Here is a 24,639-nt window from a genome sequence, read left to right as displayed (position 1 = left end):
CATCTGATTCTAACACCTCTTTCATATCTGGAGAGACTGAGGCCCAGAGAGGTGACAGGAGTTATTCAATGATTTAGCTTCTGAGCCTGGATAAGAGGCCAGGGGTTCCATTCCCTCCTTGGTGGTCTTTTTATTTCATCTTCTCCAGGCTAGATGGTAACCCTCAGCACACACGAGTTCTATGAACTTTCAGGCAAATACAGACAGAAATAAAGGAAGATAGACCGAACAAGGCAGAAAGAATGACTCGGTTTGCTTACGCCTGAGCCTACAGCAATACACCAAAGTAAAAGGCCTGCTTCCTCACTCCTGGACCAGCCATCACACATGTGCACTGCCCCGGATGCTCCTCTCCCAGGTGACATCATCAGGTGCTTTAGATTCACTGCCCCTCTCCCTCCCTCATACACAAAAAGTCAGTCAACTCCAAAGTCATACTCTCTACATCACTCTACTCTGATCAGGTAGGCCTGGTCTTGGCTGCTTGCTTCCTGGGCAGTTTCTGGGAGCTTCTACTACTCTGTCTGCACCCGAAGAAAGTGCCTAATTGAGGGTATTCCAATAAGCTAAGGAGCAAAGTCTGGTTTGCTCTGGGGAAGCAGTCACTGCCTTTAGGCAAAAGTCCAAATTCTTGGTACTCGAAGTACTGTACAGTTTGGTCCCAACCTATCCGGAAACTCCCCTCCCCCTCCTCCTCCCCCTACTCCCTACCCAGAAGCCTGAGATCTGAGGCAGACTAATCTGTTCTGCTCCCTAGATTAACCTCTCCTATTTCTGTATTGATTCAGCGTTGATTCTCCTTTCAATGGCAGCTTCCTCCCCCAATTTGTGTAAATTTTTAAACATTTAATTTTAATTCCAGTGTAATTAACATACAGTGTTATATTACTTTCAGGTGTTCCATAAAGCAATTCGGTGAGTCCATATATTACTCAGTGCTCATCAAGGTAAGTGTGCTTCCAACCCCTTTACCTATTCACCCATCCCCGCACCCACCTCCCCTCTGGGAACCATCAACTTATTGTCTATAGTTGAGAGTCTGTTTTTTGGTTTGTCCTTTTTTTTTTTTTTTCTTCTTTTTTTTAAGATCCTGTCCCTGGTAAAGATGTCACTGTTGACTCCATCTCACAGCCATTTTCCCTTGCTCTGAATTCTCATCACACTTCTCATACAAACTAGCACTTTCCAAGAAAAAAATGAAATGCAAGCCACGTGTTTAAATTTTCTAGTAGCCACATTGAAAAAGGTAAAAGGAACAGGCAAAATTAATTTCAAGCATGTAAAAAATCCAATAATACAGAATATCAACATTTTTCAATATAAAAATATTAATGAGATACTTTGCATTCCTTATTTCATACTAAATCTCCAAAGTCTGGTGTGCAATTGACATTTTCAGGAAATCTCCATTTGGACAAGGCACACTTCAAGTGCTAGTCTCCATTTGGATAGCCTCATGTGGCTAGCGGCTACCCTATTGGACAGCGCAGATCTAGACCACTCATTTAACACTTTTCACTTCCTGCCTTTTACTGTTAGTCATACTGGTTTTGTGTGTCTTTATTCAACTGTTGAGTGCCTGCTATACAAAGCAGACTTTGTTCTCTTCTTCCTTTTAAGGACCTCACTCCAGGACTCCCTCAGCAGCTTTCAAACTGATCTTATGACACACTTATCCTATTAAAATTGTTGACAACTCCAAAGAATTTCGGTGTTATTATTATGTATTAAATTCCTATTTACTGTATTAAAATTTAACCTGAGAACAAAATTAAAATGTTTATTCGTGGGAAATAAACCTATTATGTGTTAAACTTTTTTAAATATTTATTTATTTATTTATTTATTTAGATTGGGGGAAGGGCAGAGAAAGAGGGAGAGAGAGAATCCCAAACAGGCTCTATGCAGTCAGCGCAGAGCCAGATGTGTGTCTCCATCCCATGAACCATGAGACCATGACCTGAGCTGAAAACAAGAGTCAGACTCTTAACTGACTGAGCCACCCAGGCCCCTGTGTTAAACGTTTTTAAAATTAAAAACAAGTATATTTCCAATATAAAAAAAAATTAGTGAGGGGGCACCTGGCTGGCTCGGTCAGTGGAGCATGCAATTTGTTGATCTCGGGGTTGTGTGTTTGAGCCCCATGTTCGGTGTAGAGATTACTTAAAATTAAATCTTTAAGGGATCCCTGGGTGGTTCAGTCATTGAGCATCTGACTTCAACTCAGGTCATGATTTCACAGTTCATGAGTTCGAGCCCTAGCTCACTGCTGTCAGCTCGGAGCCTGCTTCGGATCCTCTGTCCCCCCCGTCAGCCTTTCCCCTGCTTGTTCTGTCTCTCTCTCTCTCAAAATAAAATAAGCATTTAAAAATATTTAAAAAAAATAAAATCTTTCAAAAATTAGTGAGAATGAGTGGCATTGATTTACATTTTGAAAATCTGTAATGTATGGCTTGAGAAAAGACGGCTGGATTCTTATATCTGCTTTTGCATTTTATCTTTTGCAAGATATTGTTTTGGTTGATGTATTTGAAGAAAAACTGGACTTGCACAGTTATGTAATTGGAAAAGGAAGAGCATTTTAATAGCCTTTTCAGATAAGGTGGATATCCTTCTTTGATGCCACAAAACTCAACAAGTGGTATTTTTTAAGGATTGGTTGCACTGTGGGATGTGAAACTCTATCAACCAACTTTACATATACTGTTACGTGAAAATCTGTTAATATATCTTCTAGTTCAAATAGAACTTTACTCACACATGATTTTGTAATATCACACATTAGTTATTTGGAAAACATGAGTCCACTAAATTACACATCCTGTAAATGCTGACACACTTCATCATACAAATCAAAATCATATTAGCTAATACCACCACTGATCTCATTAGAAAAGTATTTATTTTTGAGGGAGAGAGAGAAAGCACGCGCCTGTGCATGCACAAGTAGGGGAAGGGCAGAGAGAGAGAGAGAGAGGGAACACAGAATCCAAAGCAGGTTACAGGCTCCGAACCCGTAAACTGTGGGATCGTGACCTGAGCTGAAGTCGGATGCTCAACCGACTGAGCCACCCAGGTGCCCCTGGAAAGGTATTTTTAAGTATTGGGAAGTTGTAAGGTTCATAGCAAGGATACAAGTTTTCCAAATTCTAGTTTTTGCTTGAGAACTCTAATTTTATTATTGGAAACAGACATTGCCAATTGTTTTCCCTGAAATGACGGTCACACTTTGTTCATTTTCAGGATAATGTGTTCCAAATACCCTAGTTTGAACAACCACTTGTCAAGTCATTCTTCCAAGTAGAAATGATGTTCTATGACAATCACACAAGTGCTTTGCCTTGAGACGATCATCATGCCTTAACATGTGTACTTCTCATTCTATGACAGAATATTAAGGAGACATTAATTTAAAATTTAATAAAATTAATTTTCCCACTTTACTGAGAACATTATTAAGTCAAACTGGTATTTAAACATTTTTAAGTGTTTGGTGCTAAAGAGTACAATGACTTCTAGAATAATACGGCATCACTGCCTTGGTTCATGCTAAGGCACTGGCATTACCCACCATTGCTTTGGTACCATCAGTGCCAATGTCAACAGAGTGAAAAAGTAAAACATTATTGTTATAAAAAGTTTTATTTTCAGATTTCCTTAAAAAAAAAAAAAGTCTTAGGACCTACGCCCGGGAGTCCACAAGACAACATTTTTGAAACCTCTCCTCTGCCCATCATATCCTATCTACCATAGTCAGTTTACCCAGTAGTATATTATGAGGGAATCTGCCCAAATGAACGCTTTATTTCTTGGTTAAAGCATCTGCCTTAAACCTCTGTTTGCCTTCCTGTTTCATGAACTGAGCCAGGCTTCTGAGAACAGATTCTTGATGTCTACTTCAAGAATCAAGTCTAAATAGCCACGTCACAGTATTTTGGCCCTACATCTACCCTGGCTTCATCATTCCCAGAGAGCCGGGGAAGAGAAAGAAAACCAAACAAAAGCACCCTAAAGTGAAATCCCTAGTTTACCAAACTCAAAGGCCACCACAGATTCCACTCCCCCATATAATTGATGCCTCAATTGTCCTACTTAGAAGCCCCACTTCTAATTTTTTTCTTGCCCCATCTTAACAGGGAGATATCAGATTATACACTTGCAGAAAAATAGATTCTAGTTCTGATTGTGCCACTTCCGAGCTGTACAAAGTCAGATCAGCTACCTAATGTCTCTGAGCCCGAAACTCTCTGTAAAAATGGGGATATTATATCCCACATGGAATTGCTGGGAAGATTCAAAGATCTAATAGAAGGAATGAGATGAGAGAAAACACTCAACAATAGCTACTAGTAATAGAATAATAATAACCAAGTTGTGAGGAACTTCGAAAGTTATTAGGTTAAGCCTCCTCCTTCCCTTCTCTCCTACTGTATAGATGGGGTTTCAAATGGAGATGAAGAGAGATCAGGTGAGGTGGGCAGGTTCACATGCGTGTATCAGAGTCAGAGAGAATTCAGCCAGTTCTTCTTGACTGCTTTTTCTACCATGTCTAAGTAGAGTTGCTTGTTTAGGAGTTAGCAAGAGAAGAGAAGGGGTTATCACTGTCCCTGCTGCAAGTTATAACCCAGATCCACCTTCTCCCAATTTTTGTACAAAGAATAAAACATTTGTTGGTTTTCATTTTTGTGGAAGCACCTTCCCTGTCCTGCCCAAGCTTCTCTAACGTGTCCTATGAAAACCAGTGTGAGTTAGAGTTTGATGTTGGAGAGAGGGCACATGGGCATACAGAAGGACATACTGAGTCTTCAAATGAGTGGTACAGCAAAGATAACTGGGACAAGGCAGTCTGGTGTGTATCTTACCAGCTCATCTGTATGCAGTTTCCTCAAGCTCCATCAGAATAGGGACAATGTTTCTCATACAAAAGACTTTAAATACCTACCTTCTTAGTTTGCTCAAGTCCAGTTTCCAATGACTGTGCTCCCTCTACTGCCATCTCAGGAGCATTACAATTTATAAAGGACAACATTCTTTCCAATAATAATAGGACTTTTTCAGCTATAACTGCATGCAAGACAAAGTGCTGAGATTTACATGCATAATTTACCCAATTGTCAAATGCCCCATAGTATTAAGTATCATTCTTATTTCCAATTGACAAAGAAATTAGGCTTAATGAGGCTCAAGGACCTGGTCAACGGTAATCAGATGGTAAGGTGCGGGTTCTGGAGTCAAACTTAGGACTCTCTGGCTCCAGAAACATTTGTGACCATTTGTCCTTGCTAAAAATCTTATCTGCTCGTACAAGAAAAGTAATAAATTTCTCAGAAACCTATTGAGGAAGTTAGTTGAAGGATCTAAACACAAGTTCCAAAATAGAGAGGCTCATTGTAAAGGCTATTAATTAAAGGTGAGGCATATTCTCTGATTTTCCAGCTTTCCCTGGGAACATATGGACAGTTAGCCATGCATTTAAAAGTCCTGGGTGTGTCAGGATGGTGGCCACATTGCCAACAGAGTTCCAAATCGTTTAGCAAATTATGTGGCTCTATAACATCTTGTTTCTATTGTACATAAGGTGACTGTTTCTGCTGAGTCACAAATTAGAAAATGAGGTCCAACAGAAGGCTAGGATATTTGAAGTATAGACTTGTCCAAAAAAATTCCATGCTTCTGGTCAGTTAAATAACCCTTAACTGCCCTATTCCATTTAATGTATTTTTCATGTGTTGGTCTTTCTCAGAATTGAATATTTAGAGCATCAAGACCTAAATGTAATTTTTCTTTGTATTACAGTGCCTGGCATAGAGCAGCTATTTAAGAAATATTTACTGAACTGACAGAGGGCTGAAGGAGTGCCCCTTTACCTTCGTCGGTCCTGAGGAGGGCTTTTTCAGAAGACTTGCCTTGTCCAGGCACTTCATTCTCACTAAGGTTGTCACTACCCTTGATAGTTATAATAATATCTCACATTTATAGGTTTATAAATGGTTATATAAAGTTTATATGATGATTTGATGTACATCAATTCTGTCTAAACACCAAGTTGAAGAGGGTAGAGGAGGTTATCTTTCCATCTCTCTCTCAAATATTTTAGGGAGAGGACTATCTTTGCTTAGGAAAAGAATTTGGTTAAGCTGCTTGGGATAGTAAGAAAAAGTGAAAAAGACAGCTAAATATGCTCTATTTAAAGACAAATAGAAACTGGGAATGTGGAGCCGATAGCAGAGAAAAGAAGAAAGGAAGGAAAAGAAAAAGATACAAAGGGAGCTAAAGAGGAGGAGAGAGTGGGAGAGAGAAGAAAACATGGCACAAAACTTGCAAAGAATGAAGGGGCTCAGTATAAAATCTCTGCTGGTGCAATCTAATGACATGGCTAATGATTTATATCAAATTACGTTCTGTCTTTGTTGCATACCTCCTCCTCCCTCCTCAGTCTTCAAGAATGACTGGTATGGTTTTTACTGTGGTCATATTGAAGGAAATGAAAGAAAGAAAGGAGTATTAAAAAGTGTGGTATATCTTTCCATTTACATAAGTCTTATTTGGTTTTTTTCATTAATGTTTTGTATAAAAATCCTAAACAGTTTTTGTTAGATTTATATCAAATTACTTTTTATGGCTTTTAAAATTTCAAATTCCAGTTGTTCATTGCAACTAATTTTTGTATACTGACAGTGTATCCTGTGACCTTGCTAAACTCCTCTATTAGTTACAGAATGTTTTTGTAGATTCTTTGGAATTGTCAGCATACACAATCACATTATCTGTGAATAAAGACTGTTTTTTTCCCCTTTGTAATCCGTATGTCCTTTATTTCTTTTTCTTGTCTTATTACCTTATCTAGTTCTTCCAGTGCATTGTCAAATAGGAGTGATGAGAGAAGACATCTTTGACTTGTTCTTGATCTTTGGAGGAAGGCATTCAGTCTCTTACCATTAAGTACATTAACTGTAAGTTTTTCAAATATACCCTTTAATATATTAAGGGTATAAGGTTAAGTTCACTTCTATTCCTTGGTTTTTTTTTGTTTTTGTTTTTTTCTTTTGATAATTTTTATCATGAATGAATGTGGAAATAGAGGGTTTTTTTTTTTGCATCTGTTGATATGGCCATATGTTTTTTTTCTTGTTTAGTCTGGTAATCTGACGAATTACATTGATTTTCAAATGTTAAACTAGTCTCAGATTCTTGGAATAAACTCCATTTTGTTGTGAGGTATATTCCTTTGTATATATTGCCAGATTTAATTTGCTATTATTTTACAAGGATTTTCAGCTCTATTTTTATGAGATATTGGTCCATAACTTTCTTTTCTTATAATGTCTGTGTTTTATTTCGTTATTAAAGTAATACTGGTCTCAGAATAGGTTAAGAAGTGTTTCCTCCTCTTCAATTTTCTAGAAGAGATTATGTAGAGTTTGTATTATTTCTTCCTTAAATTTGAACCATAGATCATGACCTGAGCTGAAGTTGGATGTTTAACCAACTGAGCCATGCAGGTGTCCCCTATTTCTTACTAAAATTTGAAAGAATTCACCAATAAAACTATGTCTCCCTGGAATTTTCTTAGTGGAAAATTTTTACTCCACAAGTTCAATTTCTTTTTTTCTTATTGAGGTATAGCTGGCATATAGCATTATATTAGTTTCAGGTGTACAACATAATGATTTGATATTTGTATATATTGCTAAATGATCATCACAGTAAGTTTGGTTAACATTCATCCCCATGAATAGTTACAATTTTTTTTTCTTGCAATGAGGACTTTTAGGATCTACTCTCTCAATTTCTGTATTAGACATAAAACTGTTCTGGATACCTAGTTTGTATCATTCAAAGAGTTTGTTCATCTGTTATATTTGTAGGCATAAAGTTGTTAAAAATATTCTCTTCTTATTATTTTAATTATGATCTATAGTAATGTCACCTCTCTCAATCCTGATATTGGTAATTTGTATCTTTTCTTTTTTCCAGGACAATCTGACTAGAAGTTTATCAATTTTATTGATCTGAAAAAACAAGCTTCAGGTTTCATTGATTCTCTATATTGCTTTTCTGCTTTCTGCTTCATTGATTTCTGCTCTTGCCTTTATTATTTCCTTCTGCTAACTTTGGTTTCAATTTGCTTTTCTTTTTCGTGTGTCTTAAGGTAGAAGCTTAGGTCATTGATTTTTCTAAGATAAACATATATGTTTCCCCTTTCCCATTGCTTTAGCTGTATCCCACAAATTTTGATATATTATAGTTTAATTCTCAGTCATTTTGTTCAAAATACTTTCTCATTTCCCTGTGATTTCTTCTATGATGTATGCATTTGTTTTGTTTTGCTTTAGATCTGTGTCACTTAGTTTCCAAATATTTGGAGACTTTTCTAGATATCTTTTTATTATTTATTTTAACTTAATTCCATTGTGGTTAGAGAATTTTTTTAATTTGAGTTATTTTAAATTCATTGATTCTTTTCTTAGTGACATAATATGGCCTATCTTGGTCAATGTTTAGGGTTCACTTAAAAGAATGTGTTCTCTGTAGCTGTTGGGAGGAGTGTTCTGTCAATATCAATTAGGTAAAGTTGGTTGATAGTGGTATTCAACTCTTGTATTTCACTCCAGATTTTCAGCGTATTTCTTCAGCTATTTTTATCAGAGAAGTGTCAAAATCTTCAGCCATAATTCTACATTTTCCTCCAGTTCTGTCACATTTTGTTTCATGTATTCTGAGGCTTTATGTTTAGGTGCATAAACATTTAAGATTCTCTTGCCCAGTTGATGATTTTTCCCTTCATGATTATGAAATGACCCTTTTTATCTGGGATAAATATTTTTTGCTCTGAAGTCGACTTCATTTGATATTTATATATCCACTTCAGCTTTCTTTGATTCATGTCAGAATGGTATATTCGTTTCCAGATATTTTAACGTATTTATTTTATATTCGAAGTGGGCTTCCCATTGGTAGCGAATAATTCGTCTTGCTTTTTTACTCAATTTGACAATTTCCCCGCTCTGCCTGTTGACAGCATGTACTAAGCGCTGCGTGAGCTAAGTTGTTCCCCCCACTCCTCTCGAGTGGTTTTATTCCCCTAACTGTGGGTAGTTCTCTCACACACATGCACTGATCAGTAACTGAAGAATCAAGGGGAGTGTTCAGCAGTCTCCTATCTGGTGCTCTGCCCGGTGAATTTTGGCCATCTTGGTCTCCCCAAATTCTCAACTCTGTCTTCTCATCTTGGGAGACTGCCAGGGTCTGTTTGAGTTCCCGCTTTCTGTGTTGCGTCCTGGAAACGTTCCCCAGAAAATAAGATGGAGCAGAAAGATGTCTCATTTCTTCACTTCTTCCAGGGATCATTCTCTTGCACTGCTTCTGTTTGCCAATGCCTGAAAACCCATTGTTTCGTATGTGTATTTTTTCTTTTTCTGTTAAGGGAGGAGGATAAACCGACCCCTGGAAGGGCTGCCAGATTTAATAAAACAAGACTCTCAGTTAAATCTGAATGTCAAATCAACAGCAAGTACTTGTTTAGTATATGTATGACCCATAGTTATAAGTATGCCTGAAATTCAAATTTAATGGGTCTTCTTGGATTTTATCTGGCAACCCTAATCCCTGTTCAATCCATCACGTTCAAAGCAGAAGTCCCCAGATGCTCTTTTAAGTGCCAGAGCTATATACTTGTTTGGAAATCCATTCAATTCAGTATGAAATATTTACTGAACTGCTACGGCGTGCTTATCACAATGAGACTGATTCTAGGTCAGAATCTTCTTGAAGATACATCACATTGGCAGAGAAGACAAAATAAGCATATGAAACTATAAGTGCTCAGTTGACCTACAATACTAAGCACAAATGTCACAGGAATTCAGAAAGTTAAAGGCTAAAATGAACCGAAGAAGTCCGAAAATACGGAGATGTGGTTAACAGAAAGAGTGAAAAATTAAAGAATTGTATTCGGTCAGGGGAAAGGGCAAGGATGTTCTACCTGCCTAAAGAAGGTAAGACTGGCAGCCTTCCAGAGAGTGAGGAAAACAACCTGAACAAAAGATGCTTTGGGCAAGTCATGATAAACAAGGTTAATTGGTACCAGGACATTTAGGAACAGTTGTTCTGTTTGTTCATTGCACAAGGGAGCCCGGTTGGGAGGATGAGTGAAGACTGAAGTCTGAACTGCTCCAGTTCCCAGGACATGAGCCTCTATGCAGGGCCTCATCCAATGAGAGAAAGGGACGCTTTTTTCTAATGCTAAGCTGCTTTGTGGGACATTTAAGGTCCTAGGTGGGAACTTCGGTATCTCCCTTCTGAGTAGTCACAGTACGTCTATACCTGTGACCCAGATTCTCCCATGTTGGAATCACTGTGAGGAAAAGTGGGTGGAGATGTTACAAGGCGCAGCATCTCTGAGCTACAAACATTGTTCTACTGGGCTACTGTGGAATAAAAAGAGTGGGAAGGGACAAAATAAAATTTAATTTCATAGTTTGAAGGAGCAAAGTAGGTAAGCAAGATTGGAGCTGATAGGGTTTTGGATAGAACCCCTCTGAAGTTCAACATCAGTGCTGTGTAGTCTGTCTATTAGCAGAAGGTTATCCAATGAAGAATGGCCCTAAATCCAGTGCTGTAAATTCAAAGGCCTCCTGGAACAGGTAGTTAATGGACTTGTGGAGAACCTTTCTAACAGGCACCTGAAAATCTTTTTTCTCTGGAAAACCTTTCAGGAGGAGCTGCAAATCAAGACTTTTAGGGAAAATGGAATCTCAATTTTGGCATAATTTTTAAAATGTAGACCCCTCTATGTATATCTCACAAAGCACAGTGTAGACTTACACTGTTCCGAACAGATAATGCAGATCCGTAGACGTGAATGCTACTGGTGCGCTTTCTCTGTTCTAAAGCAGTATTTCCGGGGAGCCTGGGTGGCTCAGTCCATTGAGCGTCCAACTCTCGATTTCGGCTCAGGTCATGACCCCAGGGTCATGAGATCAAGCCCTGCGTCTGGCTCCACACTGAGCTTAGAGCCTAAGAGTCTCTCTCTTTCTCTCTCCATCTCTCCCCCCTTCTCTCTTTCAAAATAAATAAATAAATAAATAAACAAATAAATAATAAAATAAAAATAAAGCTGTGTTTCCTAGCTCTAACCATGGTACACACTAGCTCCATGACCTCCCCCAAAAAAGAAGAGAAAGAGAAGGGGGAAACAGAGGAGAACCAAGGCAGACATTACTCTATATATCAAGACAGGATGAATGCAAATATTTTGGAAGCCGTAAACCACAACAACTACTTCCTTTTCTCTCCTCATTTCATCAGTTTGATCTTCTTAAAAGGATGAGGCAACCCAATGCAGACTTAACTGGTTGGAACAATAGGCTCATGTTCAGTTTTATCACCCACATTTCATACTAGTATCCCTGTCTGGAAACTCTGAGGGTTTTTATTACTCATCTCTACGGAAAAAGCCTCTATAAGATCTTCACCAGCTTGGAAATCCTTGATACAAGAAAAAAAAAAAATCCCCAAAGCAAATAACCACCTGTAACAAATAAATGATTTGTGAAAAAAATGTCATTGGAAGGGTGAATCATTCTTTCTTACATATATAGAAATTATCAAGGACTGTGCAGTCAAAAATGAAGAATTGTTGGGGCTCCGGGGTTGCTTAGTCAGTTAAGTGCCTGACCGGCTCAGGTCATGATGTCACGGTTCGTGGGTTTGAGCCCCGAGTCGGGCTGTGTGCTGACAGCTTAGAGCCTGGAGCCTGCTTCAGATTCTGTGTCTCCCTCTCTCTGCCCCTCCCCGACTCACGCTGTCTTTCTCTGTCTCAAAAAAAATAAACATTTGAAAAAATTTTGTAAAAAGTGAAGAATTGCTATCTTCTTTCTCTGAAGAATTGTTCGACTTCTCAAATCGTTGCTGATGAGGGGGCAATAAATGCATGTCTTACCTTTTCGGCTACTGCCTGGGTCGATCCTTCTGTGTGGACTACCAAGTTCCTGCTTAGTTTTATACTCTATTAGAGCAAAGGGGGAAAGTCTAACACAAAACTAACAACACAGTTTTTAATGGAAAAGTGCTATTTTAAGGACAGCCAGTCCTATCACATAAAGCTGTCTATATTGGTCAAGTTGTAAAGGTTTTCTTTTCCTTAGTTTGAAGGCTAGAACCTTAACTGAGCACCAGAGGGTACTCTTCTCACAGGGAAGCCAACTGGCAGGGAGATGAAAAATGAAGGCTTCTGAGTTTCCTTCACATGTAAAACAGATGAATGGTATTCTCTAAGCTTTTCTCATTCGGGATTGTGTAATGGCCTTGACCCTGACATATCATGGTGTTTACAGAATTAATAAACTAGGCCCCACGAACTTGCTCTGTGGCTCTGGCGAGGGTATGGGATAGTGTTTTACACCAGGATGGATGTAGGGGGAAGGAGAGGGGAATGTGAACAATAATACTTAGGTCAAACGATTACAGAGATTTATTCCTGGTTTTGCTTAACTCGAATACCTGAATGGTGACATTGTTAGATTCATATCTAGGTGAGATCTGAGCCAGGAATTTGGTCAATTGAGATAAAACCTTTCTCTGCACTGTATTTATTTAGGGTTGTCAAGTTTACACAGAGTGGTAATGCCAAGGTATCAAGGATCTCTTGCCTTTCCATAACACTTTCCATAGCACTCCCCAAGATATATCATCAGAGTAAAGGTGGTGTACTTGTTACACAAATGCACCTTCAAGACAAGTCCTCTCGTTGTCCCCTCCAGATAAGTGACCACTTTTAAATCCTCTTTTTGGAAATTCTAGAGCCACTACTGCTTATTGGCTGGTTGACTGGCTGCTTTTTTCAGAGAATGTTCTCTAATAACCCAATTCACTTTTTATATAAAGGCAAGGTCTCTGCATTCACTACCTTATTTGCTACAGGGAGTAGAAAAATTTGCAAGGAAATCACAAGAGAAGTATTAATCTTTAACAAATGTTGTTATGATATAAATGATTAATAATCATTCATTACACAAAATAACATCCATTCTCAAATCCTGACATCCGTGGTAATGTACTGAAAAGCTATCCTTTCAAACTCCCTTTTCAGCCACATTCAATCTGCAGATTCTCTCGGGGTGGAAAAGCTGGTCATGTGTGGTCGTATCAGATGTAACGTGAAACTTGACGTGATTGCATAGTGGTAACTTGGACCAGAAGCGCATTGTCCTCTTGCCCACACTCTGCAATACTGCCTCATTGTAAACAAGATGTCTGGCTTACTTGGGACATCCTTTCAAAATGTTTAAACTAAAATAAAAGCTGACATCATAGGGGAAGTCTGTATTCCCCGTGTATTTCTAACTGTATGCCATTCCCAGAGAAAGCCACTGGATGTTGCTTAACGATGATAACAATGGATCACATACAGTGGTTGGCAAAGGGAAAAAAAAAACAATTAGTCATCCAGTCAACTCATCTTCCCGGCAAAGGGCAGAATACTTAGATAGGGAACCTAACACTCTATTTAAGGCAAATGGCCAAGTATTAAGAACTACACTGACATCGTTGTCTCCTCTAGCAAAACTGACCGAGCACCGAATCTGTGTTAGTTGGCTGCACCCATGCCCTACTTGATTCCTTAAATGGAAGGTTCCAGTACAGTGCTGCTCTTCTCTTTGGAGATAGCCAATAGAGTAAATGTTGTCTGGTGGAAGGTAATTAACTCTTATAAATGATGCCTGCGCAAAACTCAAGGTCAGGTTACTACAGAGAATACCTTGACAAGCCAAGGCCAACACAGAGGAAAAGTCCTGGAGAGTCCTCCTCTCTGGAGAGTTTATCACCTTTGCTGTGAACTGTATTGTGTAAACTCTGGCTCAGAAAGGGCTATTGTTTCAGCCTTGCTTATTCACCTGATTGAGTTTATTCAAAAGCACAGCTGAAATGCGTGGTTTCTCACCCTGAGACTTTGGTTTTTATACTAATTGGAGAGTCTACCTTGTTCCTAGGTATATTTCGTTTTAAGCTCAACTGTATAGGTAATTCAGATTCTCAAAGTAGATTTTTTGTAATATTTGAGGGTGGGAGACTAGAACTATCCAGAATGGCTGCCAGATGCCGATTTCACTTTGGGCTTTGTTGTGAAGAACATAGAAGTCTCCATCCAGCAATGTTTTATTCCTCATTGTGACCCAGGCTCTTGGGCCCATGGTGGGACCCCAGTCAGGGCACTCAATCTCTCTGGCTCTCTCTTTGGAATGCTGAGTGGTAAGGACCATGTAAGCCACTTTCAGTGGCCTCTTCTATCTATGGAAGATGTTACTGAATAAAGACAACATGTGTCCCCGGTTCTAGTTGTATCCATAACCCTGGACCCCTGGACCTCCCAGTTAGCCTCGGACACCTAGTTCCTTTTTTTTTTCCTTAAGCAACTTGGGAGTTGAACTTCTATCAGAAGCAGCCAGTTTTTGCCTGATTGGTAGAGTATCAATATAGTACCACACTATGGACTAGAAATAAGGACAGAGAACCCAGAAAGAGAACGGGAAACAGACAGTAGATTGTTTTTAAAGAAGCTGTATTCAAAGTTACAAGGAGTGTGACTTACTTCACAGTGAACTCGCTGAATTGGTTGACGTTTTGCAGGGTTACATCTGTTACTCTTTAACATTTCATGGAGGACTGAGGAAGTGCCAGCACACTGGGAAAAGAGCCAACATGAAATGGTTGTATAATAAAAGGGAAAAAGGTTGAGTTCTGGAAGTTAAAGACCGGTAAGCTCAAGTTCTATAGCAAGGGGAAGAAATGCCACAGTGAATGATGTGAGTAGAACGAGGTATTGACTTTACATGAACTACGTTTTCCCCCCACGCCAATCTAATATTTTAATCTATTGACAAACGAGGGGCAAATTATAGCTGGGTGTCAGACCTGGAGCTGGTGGTGCAAATCCCACAGCCCAGCCAGAGAGGCCACGAGAAGACTGAGAATTCCAGGTCAGAGGAATGCAGATAGAGACCAGAACTGGGGACATATTTGTGCCAGGGGTCTAGAACCAAGATTAAGACAATCTAAGATGCCATGCCGTTTTCTGTCCCTTAAAAAATTGCATTTTCAAGCATGGGCCTATGAAGATTGTTCCTTTGAGAATAAAGAGCCGTCACCAGGTGACTGCTTTGCACGTTGTTAATTATTCATGTGTCACTCATTCACTCGCTCATTCACCAAACACTTATTAAATGCCTTGTTTTTGAAAGGTACCTTAATAGGTGTAAGAAAATAAAAATGATGAACAGTTGGTGAGGTTTCTCCCCAGTGACAACAGCTGCATCAGGGAGCATTTGGATTATGATCTCATCAGTACAAACTGTTCTATTTTAAAAATTACCAAACTAAGTCAATTACTTTTTCCTCTACTTTGAAAATTTGATACAAGATAGGACAAAAATTCAAAAAAAAAATAATGTTTCAAACAGCTCTTTTCATCACAACTTGGCTCCTTTTTAACTTAAAAAAATTTTTTTTAATTTATTCATTTTTGAGAGATAGAGTGCAAGTGGAAGGAGGGGTGGAGAGAGAGGGAGACACAGAATCCCAAGCAGGCTCCAGGCTCCGAGCTGTCAGCACAGAGCCTGACGTGAGATCGAACCCATGAACCACGACATCACGACCTGAGCCGAAGTCAGACGCCTAACTGACAGAACCATCCAGGTGCACCTCCTTTTTAACTTTTTTTAAACTTACAGTTTAAAGTATGGTTCCACCCTTGTCTGTAGGTCCCAGATTTCTAATTTTTTTTTAACTTACTGCTTTATACAGTTTCAATATGTTGCTAACTAGTACCCTGTTCCTACCAACTAAAAGTGCCATCTTTCATCTGCAACTTTGTTTTTTTCACAGTCAGAAGCAAAACAAACATGAAACAAAACATATGGGGAAAAGATTATTTCAGACTTTTCACTGTTCACTTCTATTTTTACTTTTCTCATAAATCAGTAAACTGTTATTCTTCCAAGCATGTTTCTACATCACTCATTTTCTGGGGCTTTTCATTCCTCTATATGTTCTTTTGCATAATAACTCATTAAATAAATCTCATTTACAGATCTCTGACAAGCTTGTATATCTTGAACTCTCATGTTTCATTATGAACTTGATGTAAAACATCCAGTTTGAATACATTTTAAGCTGTTACTAAATAATTTCCTTATACCTGAATACAGGTGTCTGTAAGATAAGTCAGCGGGTGGTTTATTTATTCATCTATTAATTCAGTAAATTACTGAGAACCAGCAGAAACAATGAGCTGCATTAAGTTAAAACCAGGTGGAAAGTCAACTTGGTCAAGACATGTCCCTGCCATCAAATCTGATCCCAATTGCTGGAAGAGACAAATGTTAACATTGAACAAAAATACCTCAAAACAGGTAATTTGCGACTTGTATCGGGTAATTTGAACAAACCAAGGAAGGCTGGGTGGAGATAAACCCTAAATGGTGGTTGGGATTTTTTTTTTTTTAAGTAAGCATCACACCCAGCATGGAGCCCAATGTGGAGCTTGAACTCACAACCCTGAGATCAAGACCTGAACTGAGATCAAGAGTCAGACGCTTAACCAACTGAGCCACCCAGCTGCCCTGAGATTTTTGAGAAGGGCTTGGAAAAGACATCATAAGTGAAGAGAAATGTGTCAGTATAAAGTGAATAGACAAGAAAACACTGTGTTCGGGCAAGGTAAAGCAAGGCACATCAGCAGAAGCTAAAGCTCCATATTAGCAAGTAGAAGATAAAGCCAGCGAGCAGTGAGCGTTGTGGTGTTTTGAATGTCAAACTCATGAATTTGGAGGATTTCTATGGCCCAGTTGTCCTCCCCTAACTTCGTTCTCAGCCACTCCAACCCGTCCTTAAAACTTTTGCCAAAGTGAATCTCCTAAAAGATAAAGTTAACATATAGCCCCTCTGTTGAAGACTTTTCAGTGGGTTTCTTAAGCCCGCTCAAGAATGGGTATCTATGAGACTGTTCACAGCTGAGCAACAAAATGAAGGCTCCCTCTGGCTGAACTTGGCCCGTTAAGATCCCCTGTGACCCTGTCTGGGATTGTAGGTAGCTGGGTAAATGAGACCACTCTTTAGCCCAAGCAATCGTCTCAGACAAAGATGGACAAGGGCCCTACAACCCATCATGTCATGGCAAACAGGCCAAGAGAGCTCTCCAGGAGCTGAGCTCCTGGGACACTTATGCCACGGAACTGGATATCGTTAGCCTCACTGAACCCAAACGGACCTTTGCATAACTATGTCAAATTCACATTGTCAATGCATTTAATTTCAGTGAAACATCCATTCTATTGAATTTATGTTGTTTATTTGAATTTTAGAGATTATATTTTCATTATAAGTTGACTTTAAAAATTTGTGTTGTACGTGTTGGAAAGTAGGGGTGGGTGTATGTCTTAATGAATTTTTGTCTAGTTTTATATGTGCACACTTAAGTAACATTATGATAAAAATAATTTAAGTAAACAGTGAATTTTACATAATCATTTTACTTTAAAGGAGTTGTGTATGTTATCCAAATAGGGAACATAGCATTATCTCATTTGGTCTTAAAATAATCCCTGCAAGATAGTTATCACTATCTGCATATTATAGATGAGGAGACAGAGAGTGAGAGGGTCCAAGTAACTTAGGCAAAGTGGTGATTTTAACCCATCTCTGTTTGATGTCATTTCCTCGGCGCACACAGATTCAAAAGTCACCTTCAGGGACATGAGAGTAAAATTTGGGAATGAGGGTTTCTAAGACGTAGAAGCAGAAAAGTACAAGAACTTAGACTCATCCACAAAACCAATTTCTAGGCTGCATCGCTTCAAGAGAAAACTATGGATTATAGTCTCATTAAGCAAGGAATTCTGTTGGATGACTTCATTTCTTCTCTTACCCACTGAATTCTGATTGCTTAACAGATTTCGACTCCCCAAACATTTCAGTTTCGAGAGCTAAGTTGAAACAGTGAAGAATTCTTTGACATTTGGAAGGAAATGCCTTTTATAGTGATAGGTGCCTATTTCCCCAAACACCAAAAGCAGACTTCAAACACCATCCCCGTGGCTGCTCTTTTCTGTCCACGTCTCTTTCAAAAACAAGTAACAGCAGCAACCAAAACCCAACAAAATTGGCTCTAGCCTGCTTGGAGTTGAAGCCAGATCTGTTCTTGGTTTCCCAAGCCAAAGTGGGAGATGTAGTTAGTTGAGTTCTAAGCCCTTCACAGTGCTAAAGAACAATGGAGTGAGAGTTTCAAAATTAAAACCATGCGTTCAGTAGTAAACAGCTCCAACTGGTGCTTGATTACTAACTAGATGTTCTATTTCTGACATGATTTGAGCAAACACAGGAAACCTCATAGGCGTGGATGGAGAGATGTTTTCCCTTTCAGGACAAAAAAGAGCAACATCGGATGGAGTTATGATTATCGTGATTCTTTTTTAAAATTAAAAAAAAATATTTATTTATTTTTGAGAGAGAGAGAGGCAAAGAGAGAGGGAAACAGAATCCGAAGCAGGCTTCAGGCTCTGAGCTGTCAGCACAGAGCCAGACACGGGGCTCAAACCCACAAACCGGGAGATCATGACCTGAGCTAAAGTCAGATGCTCAACCAACTGAGCCACCCAGGTGCCCCTGATCTTTGTGATTCTGGACACCATCAAAAGCCAATGGCTTTGAAGGGGTTCTCATTTTTATGGCCTCAGAGGGAGCCCTTTTCTTTCCCAGGAGTCCTCTCCAGAGGGAGAGGCTGTGTAGAGTTTTCCTGAAGGTAATGAATGTCAGCACATTGCCAGCTAGGCCACGTGTTCCTTTCTTATCAAATGAAACTGACCTTTCTGACCCAGCATGCTCTCCTTATTCATCACTGTGATTAATTTCAAGTTCATGGTGATGCAGGTTTCTAGATGAATTGCATGGTTCACTCCAGATGGTAAATATGTACCTCTGGCATCTCCTCACCCTTCTGGAGAGGTCATGTGCTAGCATACAAGAACGAAGGCTTTTAAAATAGTTGGCTTACACTCAGATCTGCACCCTACAAAACACTCTGCCCAGACTAGTCTCTGTCCTTTCAGCTGGCAGAGATCTTCCCCTTCCTACTCATTTTCCATTAAATGCCAAGCGACTCAAGGGAGTTATGAGCAAAATGAAAATGTTTAGCACATAATTCAAGATTTTAAGGTTGTTTCTTTTTCAGCCAGTGGAAGAACTAGGACTCATGAGAGTTCTCGAATTGACATTCACTAGGCCCCAAAATCATGCTTATCCTCTAGAAATTTCCAAGTTAATTTTCCTGATGCATGCTACTGCATTTCCTCTAGCGAGCGAAAATCTTGTTCCGTTGGTCATCACTATCAACAGGGACAAAATATGCAAAACAGATTTTACATATTTATACAAAATTTGCTGGTCAGAAATTGCTCTATGTATATTCATTTCTGCATCAGGAGGATAGTTTCAACATCGATTGTACTCAGAGTTTCCCCCCGCAAGCTTTGTTGGAGGCTATAAGTGGTTCAGGTCATGGAGAATAAGTTAATTCACATTTCTGTCTTCTCCCTTTTCAAAATTAAGTTTTCATATCTAGGCATTTTCTTAGGATTCCAAATAAAAAGGAAGGAGATTGTTCTTATGTGCATCTGGGCAGTTCAAATACCTACATGGACGAGTGGCTGCTTCAGCCCATCTGTCGTCTTTGCAGCCCACAACCATCACCTCCAGAAGCCTCTGCTGAGGTTTCCATGGAGCTTTGGGAAAAACCTGATTGGAGCCTGTAGAGGATCTGTGGATATAAACGTGGCCGAAGACAAGGAAGCAGAGTGTGGGGATGCAGAGACCTACCCAGGGCTGGCCCACCCGCCCGGGACGCCCCGGTTCTGTAGCTGTTGCTCACCTATTACACGCCACTCCTCAAATTCACTGACAACACACCCACTGAGTGCCTCTGAGATCAGTGGGAAAGAGTCCTTGTCTTCAAAGAGCTTGCGGTCTAATGGGGAAAGTAGGAGCTTTGTAATAAGCTAACCATGTCTGAAGGAGGCGAAAAGACACCAGGGAGGTGATTTTTGAGCTAGGTTTTGAAGGCCGAGTGTGAGATTGCTACAAACAAAAGAGGGAACCGCATGTACAAAGACGAGGGGCTGATCTGCTCGGAAGGGGTATGAGATCTTCGGGGGCGGGGTGGTCCTCGTAGAGGTGGCAAGGCAGGTTGGCCAGATCAGGAAGGCCTGTGGTTTCATACAGAGAGGAAGAGGTGGGGTGAATAGCCATAGTGTTGAGAATAGACCCAGGCGGGTGGGTTTTAGAGGGAGAGAGGCCAGGTTGAGGGTTTTGCCGTAGTCTCAGCAGGTGTTCATGACGGCTGGGAATAAGGCAGTGGCAACAGGATGAGAAGGGAAAAAGCCACTTCAGAGATTGTTTTTGAGGCAGAGATTGGATGTCAATGAGTGAGAAATCCACAGAGGTTTCTAGTTTGGGGGAGTAAGCTGATGGCAGCCATTCTGAAAGGGGTTTCTCTCTCACTCACACACGCTCTCTCTGTCCGTTTGTCTCTCCCAGTCCTCTCTCTTTCTCCACCTCTGTTCCATCTCTTTGTCTACTCCTGTTGTTCCCTGTGATATTCCTTCTCTGTCTTTGTCTTTCATTCTCTTGTGGTGCCGGCTTCTCTCTGCATATCAGCTCTGCTCTCCTCTGTAACGACCAACTTCTTCACTATCCACATGTGCTCTGCTCCTTGGTAACTTCAGATGACAAGTCCCTTTGACATTGCATAACCCTGCTCAGTCCAATTAAATTCTGTCACTTTCCATTGCACTGCTCATTATAAAGTTCATTCCATTTTTCTTCGTTCAAATTTGCAATAGAATCTAATTAGACCAGCTCTTCTTTCTATGCTAGCCCAGAGAGTCTTTGGTCCTGGACGCTTCTCAGAACCACCTAAAGGGCTTAAAAAAAGTACAGTGCATGGGTCCACCCTAGGCCCACTGAATCAGAATCTTTAGAGATGTAATGCATAGCATGCGCATTTGCTTTAAAGTTCTGCTGGTGATGCTGATGTACAAATAGGACTGAATCCACTGCCTTACGTGACAAGTCATGAATCATAATTCATAGCACAGACCTTGGCTCAGGGGCTCGTAACGATTCCAGTTTCAACTGGAGGGGGTCGGTGGAGTGGCCTGGAGGGTCACACTATGCAAACATGGCCATCCGGGGGTTGTGAGTAGGGAGAGCCTCTTAGAATAGCCTGTGGTCATACAGACGCCATGAAATGTGTTTGCTAAATTGGTCTTGTGAGGGGCAAAATGTGAAAGCATGCATTTGCAGTGACTCCCATGGGTTCTGTGGTAGGATGCAGAGGAGGGGCCCCTAGTCTCGATGGGAGGAGTATGGGATAAGGAGGTGACTCCTAAGTTGAAGCTTGGGGGAACACTAGCAATTCATCTGCTGAAGAAGATGAGAAATGGGACCACAGGCAGATGAGAATAGTGTATTCAAAGCAAAGAGATTTTTGTGCAGAATGGCATTATAAATTCGTACTTCGAGCGTCCGTGGCCACCCTTCCTAGACACATGGTAAAAAGCTCAGAAAACTCCTTAATTTCTTTGTCCTGGAAGTCTGTTACGTTCCTGGCAGAACTTGTAGAGATAGTCAATCCAGAATGGGGTGCACTATAAGGGGGCCGTGAGAAACTAGACTGGAGAGGTACGCAAGGGCTCCATTGTGAAGCTTCATGGTCACTTTAGTAGAACACTAGCTACCATTTATCAAGCAACTACATGCCAGGCACTTTATGTACATTACTTCCTTTCATCCTCCCAGAACTCAAAACGTCAGGATTTTTACACTCATGTTATACACCTGGAAACAGAGGCTCAAGTAGCTCAAATCTACTTGTCACAGTCACAAAGCTAGAAAACAGCAGAGCTGGAATCTGACCAAGTCCTCAGCCTTAAAGTGTAAAAAAGGGAGGGGAGGAATGCTGTATTTAGAAATGAAAGAAAAAGAAATATTTATATGTATAAGATATTGCATAATGGGGTCATTTCAGCCCTCAAATGGTTTAAAATATTCATAATCATATCTGTATGGGTAAATGTTATAAATACTCTGAATCTCATATTTTTGGTCTTTTCAAACACCCTAGCAAGATAGAGAATATTTTCATTAAGCAAAACCTGGTGTGTACACCCAGAATGCAAAGTAAGTAAATAAAAGGGAAGTTGTGCAGGGTACTTGGAAGAGGGAGATCAATGAGGAGCCAGCGTCCTTCCATCTCCCCTGTCAACTACTTTCCCTAAATTCACGAACTCCATGGCTCTAGCCTATAGCCCACAATAATTTCTAGAATCTTGAACATTTTTCTACATACCGTTCAAGCCTGTGGATCCAGGAAGCAATCAAATATCGTGTGCGGGTGACAGAGTGTACCTTTGCCAAGGTGGAATGGTGTGGCTGTGCGGGAAGGCTCTGGCCACCTGGTAGACCCACTCCTGTGTTGTCACGGGTGCTCCTATGACCTAGACGAGGGCAGAACCAATCATGGACCTGATTTAGTGCCCACTACTAGGACAGCCATCTTTTCTCAGAGCCGCAGAAACAAACAGTGAGCTTAAATCTTGTTTTGGATGAGAACTCACCAAGACTGTCCTTGGTGAAGTCCCCAGTTAGCCACAGCACATGATAAAGTCACCCAGGGCAATGTCCCATTGCTGGTCCTCTTTGCTTGTTTTAAGATTCTTCTCAAGGAGGAAACATGCTAAAGTAATTCACACATGTTTAAATGTAAATTATTTTATGTGGCCAGCACAAGCCACCCCTAAATCCTTGTTCCTTTTGGGAAGTAAAGAAGTTTTAAGCACAGCACCCTATGGTGACTGGTGTCCTGAGGAGTCTCTGAGGGAGTGGAATTTTAGCACCCAAACTGAGAGAGTCCTAGGAAAACAAGACAAATTGGCCACCTTCTAAACCCACCATACCACAAAACTTTAAGTGTTAACTGACCACACTTAGGGCCAGATACTGCTTTGGAGTTCACAGAGAACAAATTACTTTTATGTATATTAAATGTGCTCTTTAACCACCAAGTCAAAACATTTGTCTTGCGAACTCAACAAATACATTCATTGTCTCAATGTAAAGAAATAACTATAATCCAATTAAATATGCTTGAATATTCACTTATTATTGGTGATGGTTAATTTCATGTGTCCACTTGTCTAGGTCACAGAATCCATATATTTGGTCAAACATTGTTCTAGATGTTTTCACGAAGGTATTTTGGATGAGATTAACATTTAAATTAATAGGCTTTGAGTAAAGCATACTACTCTCCCTAATGGGGGTGGGCCTCGTCCAATCAGTTGAAGGCCTTACAAATAAAAAGGACATATACCCTCTGATATAAAAGGAATTTTGCCAACAGACTGCCTTTGGACTCAAACTGTAATTCTCCCTTGGGTCTCTACCCTGCCAGCCTGCCCTGCAGATTTTGAACTTGTATCTCCACAGTTGTGTGAGCCAATTCCTTAAAAGAATTATCTCCTCTCTCTCTCTCTATCTCTGTCTCTCTCTCACACACACACATGCACACACACACACACACACACACACACACACACACACATATCCTATTGGTTTTGTTTCTCTGGAGACCCCTAACAATGTACTGTTAATGCAGCATTTAAGTCATCTTTTCCAAATAATTAGTTTTACAATTACTAGAAACTAATAACCTGATAATGTTGTTTGTTTGAACCTTTATAAATTCAGAGGTATTTTCTAGCATTGCCCTAAAATCTTGTAGCAACTGCTCTTCATTCCATAAGTATTTATTGAGTCCTCCCATAGCTCATCACACATGTTTGTATTTTGAATACAAAACTAGCCTACTACCTAAGCAAAAACTGTGGGGGTGCTGTGTAGGGAGATCCTTTACAGACACCCAGCTTAGGTCACTGAATCTTGACTTGTCACATAGACTGAATTAATCTGGACTCTGGGTTTATTGTCTTTACTGAGTCCCAAGAACAGTCCTTTCCATGGCTATCTGAATCTCAATCCAGTGGTTTATCAGTGGAGACATTCCAATCCTGAACAAATCTCTAGTCTGTCCTCTTCTTCAATTCAGATTTCAAGCACTCATTGATGTCTGTGTGGGGGGGTGCGGCTCTGTGTATATGCATATCCACACAAAACATTTGAGTTCTTATTTAACACAAACTGTGCAACGGTCTTCTCATTTTCTTTATTCTGCCTCCTGGTTCTAAGGCAGCTGATCTTGTTAACAAGAGGTCTGTTCTTCCCTCAGTGACTGCATTTCTTGGAGAAAACTTGGTGAGCAAGCATCTGCCCCACTGCACATCAAGGACGTTCCAGACTTTGAGCCAGTTTATACCCTCAGGGCAGCACGTGCAGGCTCTTCTTGCTTTTCTTAGAACCATCGTTGGAATCAAGAACTGGCTCTTGAATTACTCCCAGCTGCCCGTATTCACCCTCCCCTGATCTGTGCTTCCCTAGTTATGCTTTACCATGAAATACTGTTTGGACTGGTTTCATAGAAACACCTTGATTCTTCCCTCGATGACGGTAAGCATTGTGACAGAGTCT

At 40.1% G+C, this 24,639-nt stretch overlaps 1 protein-coding gene and 1 long non-coding RNA gene across 12 annotated transcripts in view; one reads left to right on the top strand and one right to left on the bottom strand.

Annotated features, from left to right (window-relative positions):
• The window catches only part of STAT4 (signal transducer and activator of transcription 4), a 113,306-nt gene extending 90,795 nt beyond the window's left edge, over window positions 1-22,511 (bottom strand). For 4 of the 10 annotated variants that reach the window (XM_049615290.1, XM_049615292.1, XM_049615291.1 and 1 more), the window contains exons 1-2: window positions 22,403-22,511; window positions 14,594-14,686 (exon numbers count right to left, since the gene is read on the bottom strand). The gene's annotated coding sequence lies outside the window, so the exon portion shown is untranslated. Of the gene's footprint in view, window positions 1-14,593; window positions 14,687-19,691; window positions 19,814-19,924; window positions 20,021-20,557; window positions 20,976-22,402 lie in introns of all 10 variants that reach the window. The other 6 variants (XM_049615279.1, XM_049615280.1, XM_049615285.1 and 3 more) reach the window with 6 other exon arrangements.
• LOC125911434 (uncharacterized) lies at window positions 3-24,639 on the top strand. Of its 2 annotated transcripts, none has more exons than XR_007454326.1 (5): window positions 3-371; window positions 896-947; window positions 5,797-5,934; window positions 6,848-6,953; window positions 11,311-11,557. It is a non-coding gene; the product is annotated as an uncharacterized LOC125911434 (long non-coding RNA). The 2 variants fall into 2 exon arrangements; XR_007454325.1 differs by lacking the exon at window positions 11,311-11,557 and adding an exon at window positions 24,341-24,639 and having other exon boundaries at window positions 4-371.

The sequence above is a fragment of the Panthera uncia genome (assembly GCF_023721935.1).
Source record: "Panthera uncia isolate 11264 chromosome C1 unlocalized genomic scaffold, Puncia_PCG_1.0 HiC_scaffold_3, whole genome shotgun sequence".
Lineage (NCBI taxonomy): Eukaryota > Metazoa > Chordata > Mammalia > Carnivora > Felidae > Panthera > Panthera uncia.
This window is presented reverse-complemented; position numbering and strand designations above follow the sequence as displayed.